The 17,677-nt window shown below is 40.6% G+C and overlaps 1 protein-coding gene across 5 annotated transcripts in view; it reads right to left on the bottom strand.

Moving 5' to 3' along the window:
• IL4R (interleukin 4 receptor) overlaps positions 1-15,689 on the bottom strand; it is a 62,351-nt gene extending 46,662 nt beyond the window's left edge. For 2 of the 5 annotated variants that reach the window (XM_021006353.2, XM_021006354.2), the window contains exon 1: positions 5,417-5,856. The gene's annotated coding sequence lies outside the window, so the exon portion shown is untranslated. Of the gene's footprint in view, positions 1-5,416; positions 5,857-15,133; positions 15,231-15,600 lie in introns of those variants that run through there. The other 3 variants (XM_078152518.1, XM_021006355.2, XM_021006356.2) reach the window with 2 other exon arrangements.
• Between the last annotated feature and the right edge of the window lie 1,988 nt (positions 15,690-17,677).

Genomic DNA, 17,677 nt, shown 5'->3' with positions numbered 1-17,677 from the left:
CTCAGCTCTTTGACTACCTAGCGGTGTGGTGATGGACAAGTCACATGGCTTCTCCAAGACTCAGTTTACTAGTCTGTAAAGTGGAGACAATAACACCTGCACTACCAATCTCACCGGGCTTCTCCCAGGATCTCACAAGTCAATGCACAGACTCCTTGGTAAATAGTAAAGCACTGAAAAAATGTGAGCTAATAATGTTAAAAGCTTCTCAAAGAGAGCTTACAACATCAATTCCCTTTGATGTCCATCCACGTCAGGCCATGTTCTGAAGTTTATTCAAAGATCTCATCACAGAGGAGAGAAACAGAAATGTTCTGAAAGTCCAGAGGGATTGCTATCCCTTTTCTTTGATTTCTAAGGCTTGAACTTCCGCCATGGGAACAAATTATGTTAGATTGACCCCTCAAAATTTATTCTGGGGAAATAATGTTGATCATTACCCCAGCACCCTGATTGTTTCATTCTATTTGGGGGTTTATTTTGCTAGTGTCTCCTACTAGAAAACACATTCCAGGGCTTCTCTCATGCTTGGTGTCTCCCATCATTAGGGAAAATGGAGCAGGAATTTTTAGGATTTCTTTCATCCAAAAATGGATTACTTGGTTGGACAAAAATTGGGTCAGGAGAGAAGTCAAATGCTTGGTGAACCTTGATGTGTGCCTTAAGCAAACTGCCTCCCACCCCTAGGCCTCAGTTTCCTCATTTGTATGATAAGGTATTGGACTAGGTCCTTTCCAACAATAAAGGCTTTTTAACTGTCTAAATAAATGAGCTGAAGTGACTTTTGCTTTGAACATTGCTATTATTTCCTATAATCCAGAGGTGAATATTAATTAACATATTTTAATTTGTGCTCTGAAGGTGGATATTCAGTTGTCCTGCCTAGAAAGGGAAAAAGTAATGATAATAGCTTATATTTATATAGGTCATAGGTCATAATGTCATAGGATCCTATCCTTGAAGAGAAACAATTATAAAAATAGTTTATGTTTATATAAGTCATACATAGATCATAACATCATCGGATCTTAGATCTAAAGCTGGAAGATTAGAGGCCATCTAGTTCAACTCCCTCATTTTACAAGTGAAGAAACTGAGGCTCAGAGAGGTTATGATGCTCCATAGTTTACATAATGTCCTCCTTACTTACAATAAGCTGTTCCATCTCCAGCTGAGGCCCAGGGATCTGACCCTAGTCAGACTATCTCTGGAATGTTATGTTCAGCCTGGGATGCCACAGTTCAGGAAGGACATTGGAGACTACCCAAAGATGGCTAACCAAGATGACACAGCACCTCCAGGTCATCACTCATGAGGATCAGTTGAAGGAAGTGAGGAAAGTTTTAAAGGAAGGAACTGGAAAAAGAGATGACTTGGGTCAGGGAATGAGACGTGGTAGTTGCTTTCAAGTGTTTGAAAGGTGATCATGTGGCAAGTAGGATTGACCTTGTTCTGCTGGGACCCAAAAGACAGAACAAAGAGTAATGGATGAAAGTCACAGAGCGGTCAACTTAAGTTTGATGTCAGGAAGAGCTGTTCCAAAGGGAAAGAGGATGCCTTGGGAAGAAATGGGTTCTCCCTCCCTGGAAGTCCTCAGTGGAGGCTGGACAAATTGCTTGTTGGAGATGTTATGGAGAGGAATCATACCAGGTTGGTATGATTTTCACAAACCTTCCTCTGCTCTGAACCAATTTTCCTTCACTTTTTTCCCCGTGTACTGCTAGTAGTTTGCAGCTCAGTACTTCTGTGAACATATACTAGCCCTTCCTAGAAATGGATGGTTTTTTTCTGTGGTTTCAAAAAATAAGATAAGTTACATCAGTGTTGATTTACTCATTTATACTCCATCTCCTTGCTGAAGAAGCAGCTCAGAGTCCTTTACCAAAGTTTTAAAATGCTGTTGTTACTCTGAGTATTACTGTGACCTTTATTGGGCGGTAAACAATAGGACATTTTAAAAAAGAAAAGTTAGAAAAACTCGAGTCCTTTCCTATCCCACTCCTTCCTATTTAGGGGTGTCATGGAGGTAGAACTGGGTGACCCGAATTGGAATTGTGGTTCTGCAACTTACTATTTGCATGACCAAGGGTGAGTTACTTCCCCTCTTTGGGGGAAAAAACCCCGGGGTTGGAGGAGGAGGGGGAAGAAGAGGGAGGTGGTTGAATTTGGTGATTTCTAAATTCTTCTAATTCTATGAATCTATGCTCTCTAGAGATAGTCCCACAGATTTCAAAAGGACATGGTGTTTTCCTGTCCAAATAGTACAACTTGTCCAGCATTAATTATACAGATGTCTTCCATTCATGAGAATGAGGATCTTAGATATAGATTTAGGCTAAATTGGACCATCTGCTGTTTCCTGAACTGGAGCTCCTAGCTCCTGCCTCTCAGCTGTGCCACATGTCTAGAAGTCATTCCTTCCTCATCTTCCTTCAAGCCTTACCTTCTCCATGAATCTGTAAAATGCAAGCTCCTGGAGGGCTGGAGCTCTTTTGGTTGTGTCTTTTTGTACTCTATCCTTAACACAGTGCCCTGCATAATAAATATCTGTTTAATTTAATTCTGAGCATTTCACATACTTGCCATTCTTCCTTGTAAAAACCTCAGAAACCCGGGCAGCTAGGTGGCACAGTGATAGAGCACCAGCCCTGGATTCAGGAGGACCTGAGTATAAATCCAACCTCAGACACATAACACTTACTAGCTGTGTGACCCTGGGCAAGTCACTTAACTCCATTGCCTAGCCCAAAAAAAAAACCCTCAGAAACAACTGAAAAGGCTTAAGGGTCCAATGATATCATTTACTTAATTTGGTATTAACTGGAATCCATATAATGCTTTCAGAATTTACAAAGTGCTTTCACATACTTAAATGGCCCTTTGGAGAGAGAGAACATGTGATCTCACCATGTTCTTCTGAGATTCCAGTGAGATAGGTAATGCAAGATTATTAACTCAGCTTTAGTGATAGGGACCCTGGGGTTCAGGAAGGATGAGTAATTTGCCCAGGACTGCTCAGCTTGTAAGGGGTAGAGACTTAAAACCAGGTCTCTGACTCCAAGTCCAGTGTTTTTTCCACCTCTCAAGCCCCATTATCAAAGTCATAGAATGTTAGACCTGAGGGAGGCCTTAGAGATTAACAAATTCAAATGCCCTCACTTTACAGAAGAGGCAGTTGAGGCCCCCAAAGGGAAAGTGAATTTGTATTAAGTCCACAAAATTAGTAAGTAATAGACCTAGTTGTCAAATCTGGGCCCTCTGACTCTGAATCCAGTACATCTTCCACCATATCTTGCAGCCTCTGACTTGGATTTTGGCTTTACAGAAATTTAGTCAGTCAATCAACTAGCATTTATTAAGTACCTACTTAACAGTGCCAGACATCGAGCCTAAGAGCTGGGGATACAAACAGAGACAAAAAACAGTCCCTACTTTCAAGAGACTCAGAGTCTAATGGGAGAGACAATATGCAAACAACGTTATATAAACAGGACACATACAGGATAAACACACTCTCAGAGGGAAAGCCCTAAGAGGAGCAGGACTAGGAAAGGCTTCTTACAGAAGGTAGGTCTTTAGCTGAGCCCTACAGTTCTGTAACCTGCTGAAACCCAGTTTAGTTGTATGACCCAAGCCAAATCACCTCTTAAGAGTTTCAGTTGCTAATCAGAAGATTAGGCTGCTATTTCACAATTTACTGTGATTTTAATGGTACAATAAAATGCACTGGGTCTTCTGGAGAGAGGCTTTGTATAGAGTGGCAAAAGCACAGGACTTGACCTCAGAAAACACTGAGGTTACAGCAAATCAAGCAGAAACATATTGCCAATATCAGTTCATTACTGTGTTGCAAAATGACTCCCCAGAATGTGCTTTTTAAACTATTACTGTAGCCAAAAAAATTTGGAACAAATTACCCAGTGATACCATTACTAGGCCAAAACTCCAAGGAGATCAAAGAGAGAAAGAAAGGATCTTATCAGAATAGCAGCTCTTTTTGTTGGGTGGCAAAGAATAGGAAAGTAAAGGGATGCTCATGAGTTGGGAAATAGCTGAACAAAGTATATTATATGAATGTGATGGAATACTATTGTGTTGTGAGAAACCACACAGAACTTGGTTTCAGATAAGCCTGGGAAATGATGTGCTGTGAGGTAAGCAGAACCAGAAAAATTCATACTACACAACAATGAACTAAAATGAAAAAACTTTGAAAGACTTAAGAACTCTGATCAGCTCAATGACCAACACGATTCCAAATGACTAATGACGGAGGATACTATTCATTTCCTAACAGTGAGGTGATGGACTAAATATGTAGAATAAGACATATTTCTGAAAGTGGCCAATATGTGGATTTGTTTTGCTTGACTCTACATATTAGTTACAAGGTTGATTTTTTTTTCTTTTTTCTTTTCCCCAAGAGGAGATAGGAGGGAGGGAAAAATGTTTGTTAACTAAAAAAAAAATCTAATTTTTTAAAATTGGAAAAAAGAAATGATGCCCAAGCCACTTTGAGAGAGTTGTGTGTGAACCTAGGGACTTTCATCCCACTTTTTCTAAAGGTTTTCTAGAGGATTATGCATTACACAACTGAGGAATGACATTCTGTGCCATGACTCGACGTCAGTCTTTTTCCTCTAAAATTGGGTAATTCAGGACAGTCCTAGCTCTGTTGCTTACAAACTGGGTAATCTAGAGCAAATCACTTAACCTCTTTGGTCACGTTTTCTCCTTTATAAAATAAAGGGGTTGAAAATGATCTGTAAGGCCTCCTCTAGCAGTACATAAATCCCTGCCAGTGCCAATGCTAGTCTGCCTCAGTTATTACTCTTTATAGATAAGCCCCGGGCAGGCTGTCCCCCTTTTTCACTTCTGAGTACACGTGGGTAAGGCGCTTCAGAAAAATCCCCAGGTAAATGCCCAAATATCAGGCTCATTGACAGTCTTAGGTCTATGCTTCGGGACCTAGGAACAGGATTGAAATATTAATGCTGCTCCAATTGCACTCTCAGAAAGGGGGGGGGTAGAGGGAAGAGGGCTGGCCATGGGGTCGCGACGACTAGTGTCAGATAAGTGCCTCAGACCCTACTACCATTCACACTAGACAATCATAGATGCCAAGCGAATTCACACTTTCTCAGGCTGATCACCCCGCTCCCCTCCAGCCCGCCTTTCCGGGACTGCTACTTGCCCTGTCCCGCTCCGCGGTACCTCCTCCAAATAAGCCTACCAGAAGAATGGCCTAAGTATAGAGCATTGACGACTGTGACCTTTTTCCAGGGGAGTATCAGAGGACTAAAGTCTTGTTTGCCCAACAATTCTAAGGCCCCTTGGAGAAGTAAAACAAAAAGTAAAAAGCATTCCCATCCCTTCCCCACAGTCCCCGCCCCGGTCAAGATTCTCCAGGACTCACCTCTATCAAAGCTCCCTCGGGAGCCCCAAGGCTGGACTTTGCTGCCAGCCCATGATCTCTTCCAACCAGCCCGGGCACAGCCGGCGAGAGACAGGGAAGCCGGGAAACCTAAGACGCTGGGCAGTTTTCTTCATCTGTTACTTTTCGGTCTCCACCCCACCTAACACCTTTTCCCCCCTTCTTAAAACAACAGGAGCCGGCACTTTTTCTTTCCCCCCGACTCCACCGCAGCTCCCGGGAAGCACATTTGCATGCCCAGCCTACTCGGTTACCTCGGACAAATGAAGTGGCCGAGTCCACCCCCTCCCGGTGTTGGCTCATCCGGCTTCCAGCAGTGACTCTCCCTCCCCCGCTCCGAGTCCCAGCCAGGGACGAGAAGGCCACCAGCTCCCAGCTTCTCTCTTCCTCTTTTTCTAGGATCTCGGACACTACTGTAGTCGGGGGCGGAGGTGGGGTTGGGGAGATGGGGGTGGGATCGAGGAGGGGGTGGGGCAGAAGGTTTGTGGCTGAGGCGCCGCCTTCAACCCTCCCCTCCTTTCACCGGACCGATGCTCCTCTCCTCTGACACAATTCACAGGATAGTGGGGTTTAAAGTTGGAAGGAACCTTAGAGAACACCCGGACTAGAGCGAGCTAGGTGGCGCAGGGGACCGAACGCTGAACCTCAAGTAGTGAGAACCCTAGTTCATGTCGTGCCTCAGACTCTTGCAAGCTATGTGAACCTGAGCAAGCTAGTTAAACTTTCTTTGCCTCAGTTTCCTTATCTGTAAAGTTGGGATAAAAATAACTATCTCATAGCAGAGTTGTTGGGGGTCAAAGAAGAAAACAGATATGCAAAACTTGTTGCAAATCTTGAAGCCATTCAATCGTTAGCTGTTATTATTAGTCCAACCCCACCCCCTTTTTTATACAAATGAGGAAATTAAGCTTCAGCTAGGTGACTTGTCGGAGAGCACATTCCCAAAATGAATCCACAAGCATTTATTAAGTAGGAACAATGCCGGATGCTGGAGATAAGACCAAAACACTCCCTGTCCTCCAGGAGTTATATTGCAAAAAGAGAAACCCGGATACACAAAAGTCGGTACAAAATAGGAACAAGATAATTTCAGGGTTGGGTGGGCTTTCCACACAGGAGGTAGCATTTGACCTAAGCTTTGAAGGAAACATAGAGATATTCTAAGAAGGGGTAATAACAATAGTAATAATAGCTCACATTTATGTAGCAAAGTTTTACAAAGTACTTTACAAATATCATATCATTTTATCCACAAGACAACCCTGGGAGGTAGATGCTATTATTATCTCTACTTGACAGATGAGGAAACTGAGGCAAGCAGGTTAAGTGACTTGCCCAGGGTTACACTGCTAGGAAGTGTCCACCGTTCCATTTAGCTGCCTAGGTGGGAGGTGAGTGTGTTACAGGCATAGGCGACAACTTGTGCAAAATGCACAGATCTAGGACGGGGCTTTGCTAGTTTGGAGAACAGCTCGCAAAACAGATGGCAACTGATTCGATATGAAAGGTGAGAGGAAAGGATTAATCAAGCAACCAAAGAAGCACTTATTAAGTGTAAAGTCAGTCTGGCCAGTTTGGCTGGAGATGAGAGTGCATGAAAAGCCTGGCAAGGTAGGCCAGAGCCAGACCGTGAAGATCTTTAATGTCCACTTGAAGAGTTTTTACTTGGATACTGGAGGTCATAGAAAGAATCACTGGGACATGGTCAGATCTACACTTTAGGAATACCACTTTGGCAACTATTTGGAATATGATTGGAAAAGGGAGAGAAAAATTAGGACCCTAATCACAACAGTTCAGACCAGAGGTCATTAGGACCAGCACTGAGGGTGGAGATGGGAGAGGAAAGAAGGGGCCAGATACAAGATATATGGTGGAATAAGGCTGACCAGATCACAACTGATTCAATATGAAGGGTGAGAGAAAGGAAAGAAGAGAGGATTAATCAAGCAACCAAAAAGCATTTATTAAGTCTAAGTCAGGAAGACTCCTCTTCCTGAGTTCAAGTCTGGCCTCAGACAATTGCTAGCTGTATGACCTTGAGCAAGTCACTTCACCTTGTTTGCTTCAGTTTCCTCACCTTTAAAATGAGCTGGAGAAGGAAAAGGCAAACCACTACAGTATCTCTGCCAAGAAAACCCCAAATGAGGTCATGAAGAGTAGGACATGACTGAAACAATTGAACAACAACAACAGATGCCAGGATTTGTGACTCTGAGGTTATTAACCAAGTAGTGCCCTGCCCTCCACAACTGAAGGAACGTTAAGGAGAAGGTCTAGCTTTGGGGAAAAGACAGTAAGTTGTGGTTTTAGATATCCGAGAGGCAGGACTAAAGCTCAGGAGAGAGAGTAGGGCCAGGTGTATAGAGATGGCAATTGAATCCACAGAAGCTGATGAGATCATCACCAAGAGAGTACAAAGAGAGTTAGAGGAGGGGGCCGGTGGTGCCTGGGGATACATGTGAAGTTAGAGGGTGGGACGTGGGTAGCGAAACAAGTAGGACTGTTGATGAATAGCAGAGTGGTGAGTGGTAGAGCTGTGATTATACTCTGGGTCATCCATTCCATACCTAGTGTGCTGTAGATTATCTCACATTATTCCTTCTGCCTTTTGCTATCCCCTTCATTATACTAATGTTCCTCAAAAACATTTCGTAGGACATTGACATGGATTGACACGGGTTTTGGTACATCGGAAAGAGACTCCTCCGTTGGGTCTCAGATCTTCTATAAGATCAAGCATTGCAGGAGATTTTTTTGCGGGAGGGTTGGTTTGAGTTTCTTCTAGCTCTCTAGCTCTGCTCCAGTTCAATCTTTTCATTTTACGCAAGTTGAGAGAGTCAGGGTGACTGCTCAGCGTCATACATAATGTAAAAAGGTAAAGGTGAGACTAGAACCTAGGACCACTGACTCCTAAGTTAGTGTTTTTTTATTTTTTGATGAGACAATGGGGTTAAGTGACTTGCCCAGTGTCACACAGCTAGTAAGTGCTATGTGTTTGATGCTGAATTTGAACTCAGGGTTTCTTGACTCCAAGGCCAGAGCTCTATCCATTGTGCCACCTAGCTTCCCCCTAAATTAGTGTTTTGAAAGGAAGTTTGATGTAGTGGAAAGGGCACTGTACTTAGAATAAAGAGACCACCATAGGTTAAAATCCTGGCTGAGATACTTTCTATGTTTGGTGATAGGGCAAAACACTGCCCCTGGAAGCCTTGGTTTCCTTATCTAAAAAATAAGGATGATACTTGCATCCCCTGCCTCCCTAGGTTGTTGTGAGGAAAATGCATTTAATGAGCTACTATTAGGAATATAAGGCTACTTTGTCTTTAAAAATTTCCTTTCTGTTTCCTTTTTTCCCAAAGCATCCATCATTTTAAATTTGGGCTGATACTAAATTCAAAATTCTAACTCTCTGATCTCTCCATCCACACTGAAAGAACCTAAAGAGCTCAGAGAAAGAGGCTGGCACAAGACATGACATTATGTATATTAGGAAGTACCTTCCTGTCTAGTACTCTCATTCCTGACTCTGCCAGCTGGAAACCCCTTCTGTTTTCCCGTGTAGAGTCAGAGCCACCCACATTCTATGACTAGTCTCTGCTTTCCCCCTCTTCACCTAATGAATTCCTACTCACATTTTAAAGGCCAACCTGATATAATAAAAACCACACTAACTGAGGAGTCAGAAAACCCTAACCCTCTCTGGGCCTTTTTTCTTCACTAGTTAAATTAAAGGGTTAGGAGAGATGATTTCTAAAATTCTTTCCAGCTTTAAACCTAGAATACAACTCAAAGGTCACCTCTTTCATAAAGTTTTCCCTAGTTCAACAGGTAGTGATGACCTTGGATTTATATAGAATTTTGCCCCTCTCTTATGCATTTATCACTGTCATTTTCTGTTATTGTTATCTAAGCATTTATTATACCTTCTATTAGATGGACCATAAGGAGTGTGTGTTGTCTCATTTCACCTCGATCTTTATCTCATTTCCTCCCTCTAGTCTCTGAATTCTGCTTGTGATCACATACTGCTAGGCCAAGGCAATTCTGGCTCCTAACTCTTTTATCTGACTCTACTTGCTCCTTTTCCTGAGATCACACCCTATTTCTCTCAGTATCTACAACCTCAGAGGCAGAACAATTCATCTGTGATGCAGAGAAGCACAGTCTTTCTCTTACTCTGTGACTGCCCATAGGCAGCTTATAAAAGTCTGGGGAAGTAGAACATTTGGGAAGATGAGGCATGGGAAAGGCATGTTGCAGATAGTGCCTGATCCCATTCAGGATCAAGGACCAGGGTTTGTGGTGTCACTCACCCCAGACGTCATATACATCACCTGACACGAGAGGATGCTCTATGTTATCAGCCACAGCTTCTGGGTCCTTTTAAAGGCTGTAAGGTGGCTGCTGTGGCTCAACCTCATCGACAGAAGCCTGGATTCTTTCTATTATTCTAGAAATTTTGTGTAGATTTATCCAATGATTCTTGACTCATTCCCCACTTTCCTCATTCCCTTGTTCCTCCCCTAGGATTTCATTTGAGGTCATTAACAAAGATATGATTAGAAATTAAATACGTAACACAATGTTAGAAGTGAAAAAAATACAGCAATAAATAGAGTGTGGGCATCTCCTATTAGCCTGAATTATTCTCTTCAGACCAGGGCCCAACTTTTCTTTGTGACAACAAGCCATGAAATTCAAAGAATCTCAATTCATTTGCCCACATTTGAGTCTTCCACTCCCATTGCTGTAGAGAAGGAGTACTCAGGGAGTCCCACAGACAGGCCAAGTGTGAGAGGTCCTGATTGCTGCTCTTTCCTGCTCACCTCTGCTCAAGACCCTGCTGCCTTCCTGTAGCTGCTGACTGGCAGCAGAGAGATTGATCCACGTATACCTCTCTTCACTTGTCTCCTTACAAGCCCTTCTGGGATAACCAGAAAAATAATTTTAGAATTTTATAACTAGAAGGACTTTAGAGATGATCCTGTTCATATGCCTTGTTCTTACAGGTCAAGAAACTGAAGCCCAGAGAGGAAGCAGGAGAATAATGGAGACTAGATTCCAGGTCTCTAGACAAGTGTCTAGACAGTCTCTGGACTCTAGACTGTCCACCTTTCCTGCCTTTCCTCTGCCCTAAAGTGTATCAGAGCTGTCTTAGGTCAGACACAAAGCCCTGTGCCCTTGGGACAGATAGTTTGCAACTAGGACTCCCAGTTAAGGCTCTTCCCTCCCATTCATTTGCATCTGTCCCCAAGATAGGACTAATCAGATTGGCAAGTCTATAAAGGCCAATAATACAGACCAATTTGTTTTTTCTTTTGGTGATGAAACTATGTGCCTCAATCCATTTCTCTTTGGGTCTTCACTGACAGAAATCTTAGTGCCAAAACAGGTGCCCTGAAGTAGGCATCAATTGATTTCTGCCAGAATGTTTGGTAACTATCATTTCCTATGCAAATTGGTGTAATGGGGGAGATAAGAGAACAAATATTTATGAAGCATCTTCTAACTGGCAGGCACTCAATATGGGCAACTAGGTGGAGAAGTGGAGAGTGCTGGGCCTGAAGTCAGAAAGATTCATCTTCTGTGAGTTTAAATCTGGCCTCAGACATTTACTAGATGTGTAACACTGGTCACACAAATGAGCTAGAGAAGGAAATGGCAAAACACTCCAATATCTTTGCCAAGAAAACTCCAAATGGGGTCATAAAGAGTCGGACATTACTGAGCAACAACAAATCTGCCTGGCACGCTGCTGAGCACTTTACCAATGTTATCTGACAACAACCTTTGTTGGGGGCTGTGTAAGGTATTGTTATCTCCATTCTACATATGAGGAAGCTGAGGTAGGCTGGAAAAGGTCAACAGGCTCGCATAGCTAAGAAAGATCTGAGCCCATATTTGAATTTGGGTCTAACTCTAGGCACAGCACTCTACTCACTGCACCATCTAGCTGCTCAGTGAATTCTGAAAGAGAAATGAATTGAGTCATGGGGATTTGGAGCCACGAGAAAAGCAGGTTCAACTCCCAAGCCTGGCCCTTCTTAGCTCTATGACCATGAGTGAGTCCCTTTATCATCTGAGCTTCAAATCACCCATCTTGTAAAACAGCGATATTTGACCTACCCACCTCATAATGGGGTTGATGTGAGAAAAGTGTTTTATAACCTTTAAATTATATATGTGTGTGAATTTAATTTTATATGTATACACACACACACATATACATACATCTATACATACACACACACACATATATACACGTAATTCTGTTATATGCAGATCAGCTTTTAATTTTGGAAAGTCATCTCAGGTTGTCTGGAAAGAAAGTGGAATATAAATATTACGCTTTGCACCTTATACACTTTACACACTTTGTGCAAGATGCTCTTTAAGCATTTATAGGCCCATGAATAAATGTTTAGGACTGGGATAGCTTTTTTTTTTTAATAACTTTTAAACTCTCAAACCCATAAAAAAAGCACCATAGCACAAGGGTAAGAGATTTGAAATCTGAGTCAGGAGATTCTGGATTTCAATATTGATTGGCTCCAACACTTTATGCAAACTTGAGTAAGTCATTTTCTTTCTCTGGGCCTCAGTTTCCCTATTGGCATAATGGGGGTGAGAGGGCAGGTAGTCAAGATGATTTTTGGCGTCTCTTCTGCTATGACATTTTATAATTTTGTGAGTCTAACCCAATCTATTCTAATCCAATTCAATACAATCCAACAAGCATTTATTTATCACCTACTAAGTCTGAGGCATCCAGTTAGGTGCTCAGGATACAAACTAAAATAAAGAATAGCCCAGCCCCTGTACTCAAGGAGCTTACATTTTCCTGGGTGGATACAACATGTAAATAGATAAGTATGTCCATTACTGTTTGAAGAAAGAGATAAGACTAACAACTGGAGAGATCAGGAAAGACATCCCATAGGAATTGGTACATGATGTGAGCCTTGAAGAAAGCCAAGTATACTGAGATTCAGAGGTGAGGAAAGGGCACACCAGGCAGGGAGGGATAGCCTGTGCAAAAATATAGAGGTGAGAGATGGAATGCCTAGTTTAGGTAACAGCAAGGCCAGTTTAGCTGGAACGTATAGTAAAATAAGGATAATAATGCTCAATCAGTATGAAAAGCTTGGTGTTGGAATGTAGAGGGCTTTAAATGCCAAGAAGACGAGTTTGTATTTATTCTAGAAGCAACAGGAAGCTGTATTTTGTATTTATTATTTATACATACATATATATTTGGATTTATTCTAGAAGCAATAGGGAGTTCATTAATGAGTAGTAAAACCTCCCAGTTCAAATACATATAAATTTAATTAAATATATTTTATTAATGTTGTACCCTTACATGTGTATAAAACTTTGTAATTTTCAGGGTGTATTCATATTTTTTTTTCCTTGTAATCCTCACAGCAGTCCTGGAAGACAAGCAGAGCTGTTATCTCCATTTTATAATAGAGTGCACTAACACCCAAGGAGGAAAAAAAAAACAAACTTGCTCAAGGTCACAGATCAGCTCGTGGCCAGTGGCTCTTCTTATTCCAAATTCAGTTTTCTAAATTCTACCAGGTGCTTAATTGGTGCTTTTTTTTTTTTTGGATGGGATGCTAGCAATGAGAAGAGAATGATCTGATTACTTTTTCCTAAATCCTGACCACTTTGTTTTGTTATTGTTGTTCTGTCATTTCAGTCATGTCCAACCTTTATGACCCCCTTTGGGGTTTTCTTGGCAAAGATATTCTCCAGCTCATTTTACAGATGAGGAAACTGTGGTAGACAGGGTGAAGTGACTTGTCCAGGGTCACACAGCTAGTAAGTATCTGAGGCCAGATTTGAACTTAGAAAGATGAGTCTTCCTGACTCCAGGGCTGGCATTCTATACACTGTGCCAATTAGCTGCTCTTGGGATCATACGTATATTATCTTATCTATATCTATACATTATCAAATGAATGTTCAGAAGGCCCCCAGCACATTGCATGGATTGATACCAACAAGAGCTGCACCTCAGGAAAGGGCAGGTATGGATGGTTTGCAACCAGTCTCCTTGGAAGGAGTATCCATATTGAATAGATCACAGATACACTGCAGGTATTTGGGGCAGTGACAGATAATAATAGCCAACATTTCTACAGCACTTTAAAATTAGCAAAGCATATTCTTTACAATAATACGAAAGGTAGGTGGTCTAAATATTATGATGCTCCATTTTACAGAAAAGAAAAACTAAGGCTCAGAGAATAATTCACCCAGCACATAGCATTTTTGAACCAGGATTCCAACCCAGGTGTTCTAGTATTCTCCTGATATAGTTCTTATTCTAGCATTCTCACTGATATACTGCACCTCCTCAAATAATGAGGAAACAGGCTTAGATTGTGATTCTCCTATAGTCACATAGCTACAAAATGTCAGAGGTGAGACCTGAGCCCAGGTTAGCTGACTCTAAGCCAATTGCTCTTTTCACTACATCACAATACCTTTCCTGAATTTGAAAAAGGATGATTTACAGCTTTGACTCATATGCTTTAGTAGTATTTCCAATATTAGAAACATATTTCTAGAAGGGAAGATTCCTCCTCCTTTTCTCCTTAATATCCCTCATCAGAGAATTCACGTTCTATCATCAAAATGATAGTGAAAGCAATTGATATTTATATATGCGTGTGTGTGTGTGTATATGTTTATGTATATATGCATATGTATATATGTATATGTATATATATACAAATATATACATATATATGTAGGGATAGATTGTAAATATGTTTTTATAACAACAATAGCAGCTAACCACAAATATGAGGAAGTAAGAAGGGTAAAAAGCCTAGGGAGAAAAAGTTAAAAGTCCAAGGCAAAAAAATATGACAATAGAGTTAAATAGCCTCAGTTCTATCATCTGTAAAATAAGGGATTGTGTAAGATTTTCTCTAAACTATATGCCCTCTCCCCATCTGATATTCTATGTTCTAAGGTTCCATCTTCAACATCCCATATTCTATATTTTAAGGTTCCTTACACCTCTGATATTTTGTTCCTACTGTATTATCAGATGACACAAGAACTTTTTTTAATTTAAAAGATGACATTGAATGTGAAAAATAAATTCTTGTTAATTGAAAAAATTTTAAATTAAAACAAAGGTGCCATATGGCATAGGAAAATGGCAAAAGAAGGGGCAAGGGTCTCCAAATGAACCATTCTTTTTTTTTTTTTTTTTGGGCAATTGGGGTTAAGTGACTTCCCAGTGTCACACAGCTAGTTAAGTGTCAAGTGTTTGGTCTGAGGCCATATTTGAACTCATGTCCTCCTGACTTCAGGGCTGGTGCTCTATCCACTGTGCCACCTACCTGCCCCTGAACCATTCTTTTAATATTTATTGAACCACTCCTGGGTGCAAGTATCATGGGGGTCTAACAAAAGTCGCTGGTTCCCTCTAAAGATTAAGGTGTGGCATAGGCTACCAGGGGGCTCTATGGTTTTCCCTTTCCATGAATTGCACTCAAGTTTCAGTATCTTCAGCCTAAGCCTAATAGCCTAGATAGTCTGAAGTTACTCAAGATAGGAGAGGATTTGGGCAGTTTTATTAACAATGAGGGAAAAATGGCAAAAGACTAATGGGTAAAGGGATTGGATTTGTACCCAGACAATCTAAGTGAGAATCTTGGCTCTGCCACTTACCTCTGTGACCTTGGACAAGCCACGGATCAACTTCTGTGATTCACAGTTTCCGCTCTGTGAAATGATGGGGTTGTGCTCAATTAGATGTGTCAAATACCTAGCGTGGGACAGGGAGCTGAACTCAATTAAAATGTCATTGTGAAATATTTAACAAAATAAATAAAAATACAATAAAACATATATAACACTGTATTATGGTTTAATGGCCCCCTTTTTCTATTTGAGTTTGACCCCACTATGCTAGATAGATGATCTCTTAGGTCCCACCCAACTTTAAAATTCCGTGCTTCTAAGTACAGAGCTGAAAGGCTGATGAGGGCAGATAGTTGGTTTACTGGAAAGTGAACCAGTCAGGGAAATCTGTGGATTATGAGTCTTGGATCCCAGAAACAGTTATCCTTTCTACTAATCTAATCTAACTAAAGGCTTAGTAATAGCATAATCTTCTTCCCCGCCCCAACACATACCTGCTTGAACATTTGCTCTTGAAAAAGGATACAGTGAGAAACGTGCTTCTATCTCATCACCACCTTTGAGCCCAAGTCTTGTTCTGGTTCTGGGAAATGAAGTTGTGCATGCATATAACCACAATGCAGGAAATTGTTTCCAGAACTACAGACCAATTCGGAGTTACCCAAGGGGGTTAGTGTCGGTACAAGTTTTTACATAAGTGGGTGGAGCCATTTACAAATTTATCAATTTATCAAACATGATAATGATACCATATTAATAACAAAAACCAAAATCACATGATTATGTCAACAGATGTAGAAGTTTTTTTACTTTTAAAATCTTATTTAATATTTTATTTTTCCCAATTACATGCAAAAACAATTTTACCATTCTTTTTCTTCTTTTTTTTCAGATTTTGAGTTCCAAATTCTCTCCCTCCCTCTTCTCCCCTCCATTGAGAAATGATTGATAACTTCAGCAGAGTTAAACAGGATACAAAATAGGTTCTCATATATCATCAGCAAGAAAAGGTAGAAAAATTCCATTCAAAATGTATAAAATGTTAGGGAGTTCACCTAACAAGAGACATAGAGGAATTATAAGAATACAACTACAAAACTTTATTTACAGAAATAAAACAGAACTAAGTAATTGAAGGGATCATGGTTACGCTCTGCCAATATAATAACAAATGATGATTCTACATATATTGTCTTATTTATTCAATACCATGCCAATCAAACTACCTAAGGATTATTTTATAGAGCTAGAAAAAATAACAAAATTCATGAACAGAAATAAGCATCAAGAATCTCAAGGTAAATAAAGAAAAAAAAAAGCCTGAAAAAAAGGGGATCTAGCAGTACCAATGCTAAACCATACGACAAAGCAGAATCATCAAAACTATTTTGCACTGCTTAAAAAACAGAACAAGCTGATCAGTGCAACAGATTAAGAACACATGACATAGAAGCTATACATACACAAACATACATATATACATACATATTAGGTATACACATATACCCATATCATAGTTGATAAAGGCCTGATATCCAAGATGTATAGAAAACTGATTAAACTATATAAGAACAAGATTCATTCCCCAACAGAAAAACAGTCAAAGGATATGAACAGTCAGTTTTTAAGAAAAGAAAAGCAAGCTATCAGCAAACAAATGATAAAATGCTTTAAATCACTAGCAAATAAAACAAACATTAAAACAACTCTGAGGTTCCATTTCACACCCAACAGATAAGCAAAGATGACAAAGCCACAAAAACTGACAACTGTTGAAGGGACTGTAGGAGACATGCACTATTGATAGAGCTGTGAATTGGTTCGGTCATTCTGGAAAGCAACTTGGCACTATACCACATAAATCATTAAACTGCGTATAACATAGTCTTCCTCATTAGAAGGCAAGCTCTGGGGCACAAACTGTTTAATTTTTACCTTTGTATTGCCCAACACTTAGGAGAGTGAACAGACCTTTAAACTGATAAACACAGAAGTTGGCAGAATTTCTTTGATGAGGATAAGGAATCTATAAGTCCTATACTCATGAATTCATCTATCATGTCTGCCTATTTCTGTCTACCAGAGCCCTGTCCTCACTTTGGAGGAACTGGCCCTCTCTAATGAGGCTGCATCATTTGGTTTCAAGTTTGTAAATTGATATTTACTTTCTGTGTGGTCTTAGGCAAGTCATAAATTTTCTGAGTGCCTTAGTTTCCTCATCTGCAAAGTGAAAATTACAAGAGTTTCAATCTGATGTTGTTGTTGTTGACTCATTTCAATTGTGTCTGACTCTTTGTGACCCCATTTGGGTATTCTTGGCAAAGATACTAGAGAGGTTTGACATTTCCTTCTCCAGCTCACTTTATAGATGAGGAACTGAAACAAAGAGGATTAAGTGACTTGCCCAGCATCACACAGCTGATCACAAATCTGAGGCCAGATTTGAACCCAGGAAGATGAATCTTCCTCACTTTACACCTTGTGCTCTATCCACTGTGCCATCTAGCTGCCCTTTCACCTGATATACACTTACCTATCCAAACAAGCTGTTGATACTGAAAAATGAGGCAT

This window comes from Phascolarctos cinereus, unplaced genomic scaffold (assembly GCF_003287225.1).
Source record: "Phascolarctos cinereus isolate Bilbo 61053 unplaced genomic scaffold, phaCin_HiC Scaffold_4;HRSCAF=312, whole genome shotgun sequence".
NCBI lineage: Eukaryota > Metazoa > Chordata > Mammalia > Diprotodontia > Phascolarctidae > Phascolarctos > Phascolarctos cinereus.
This window is presented reverse-complemented; position numbering and strand designations above follow the sequence as displayed.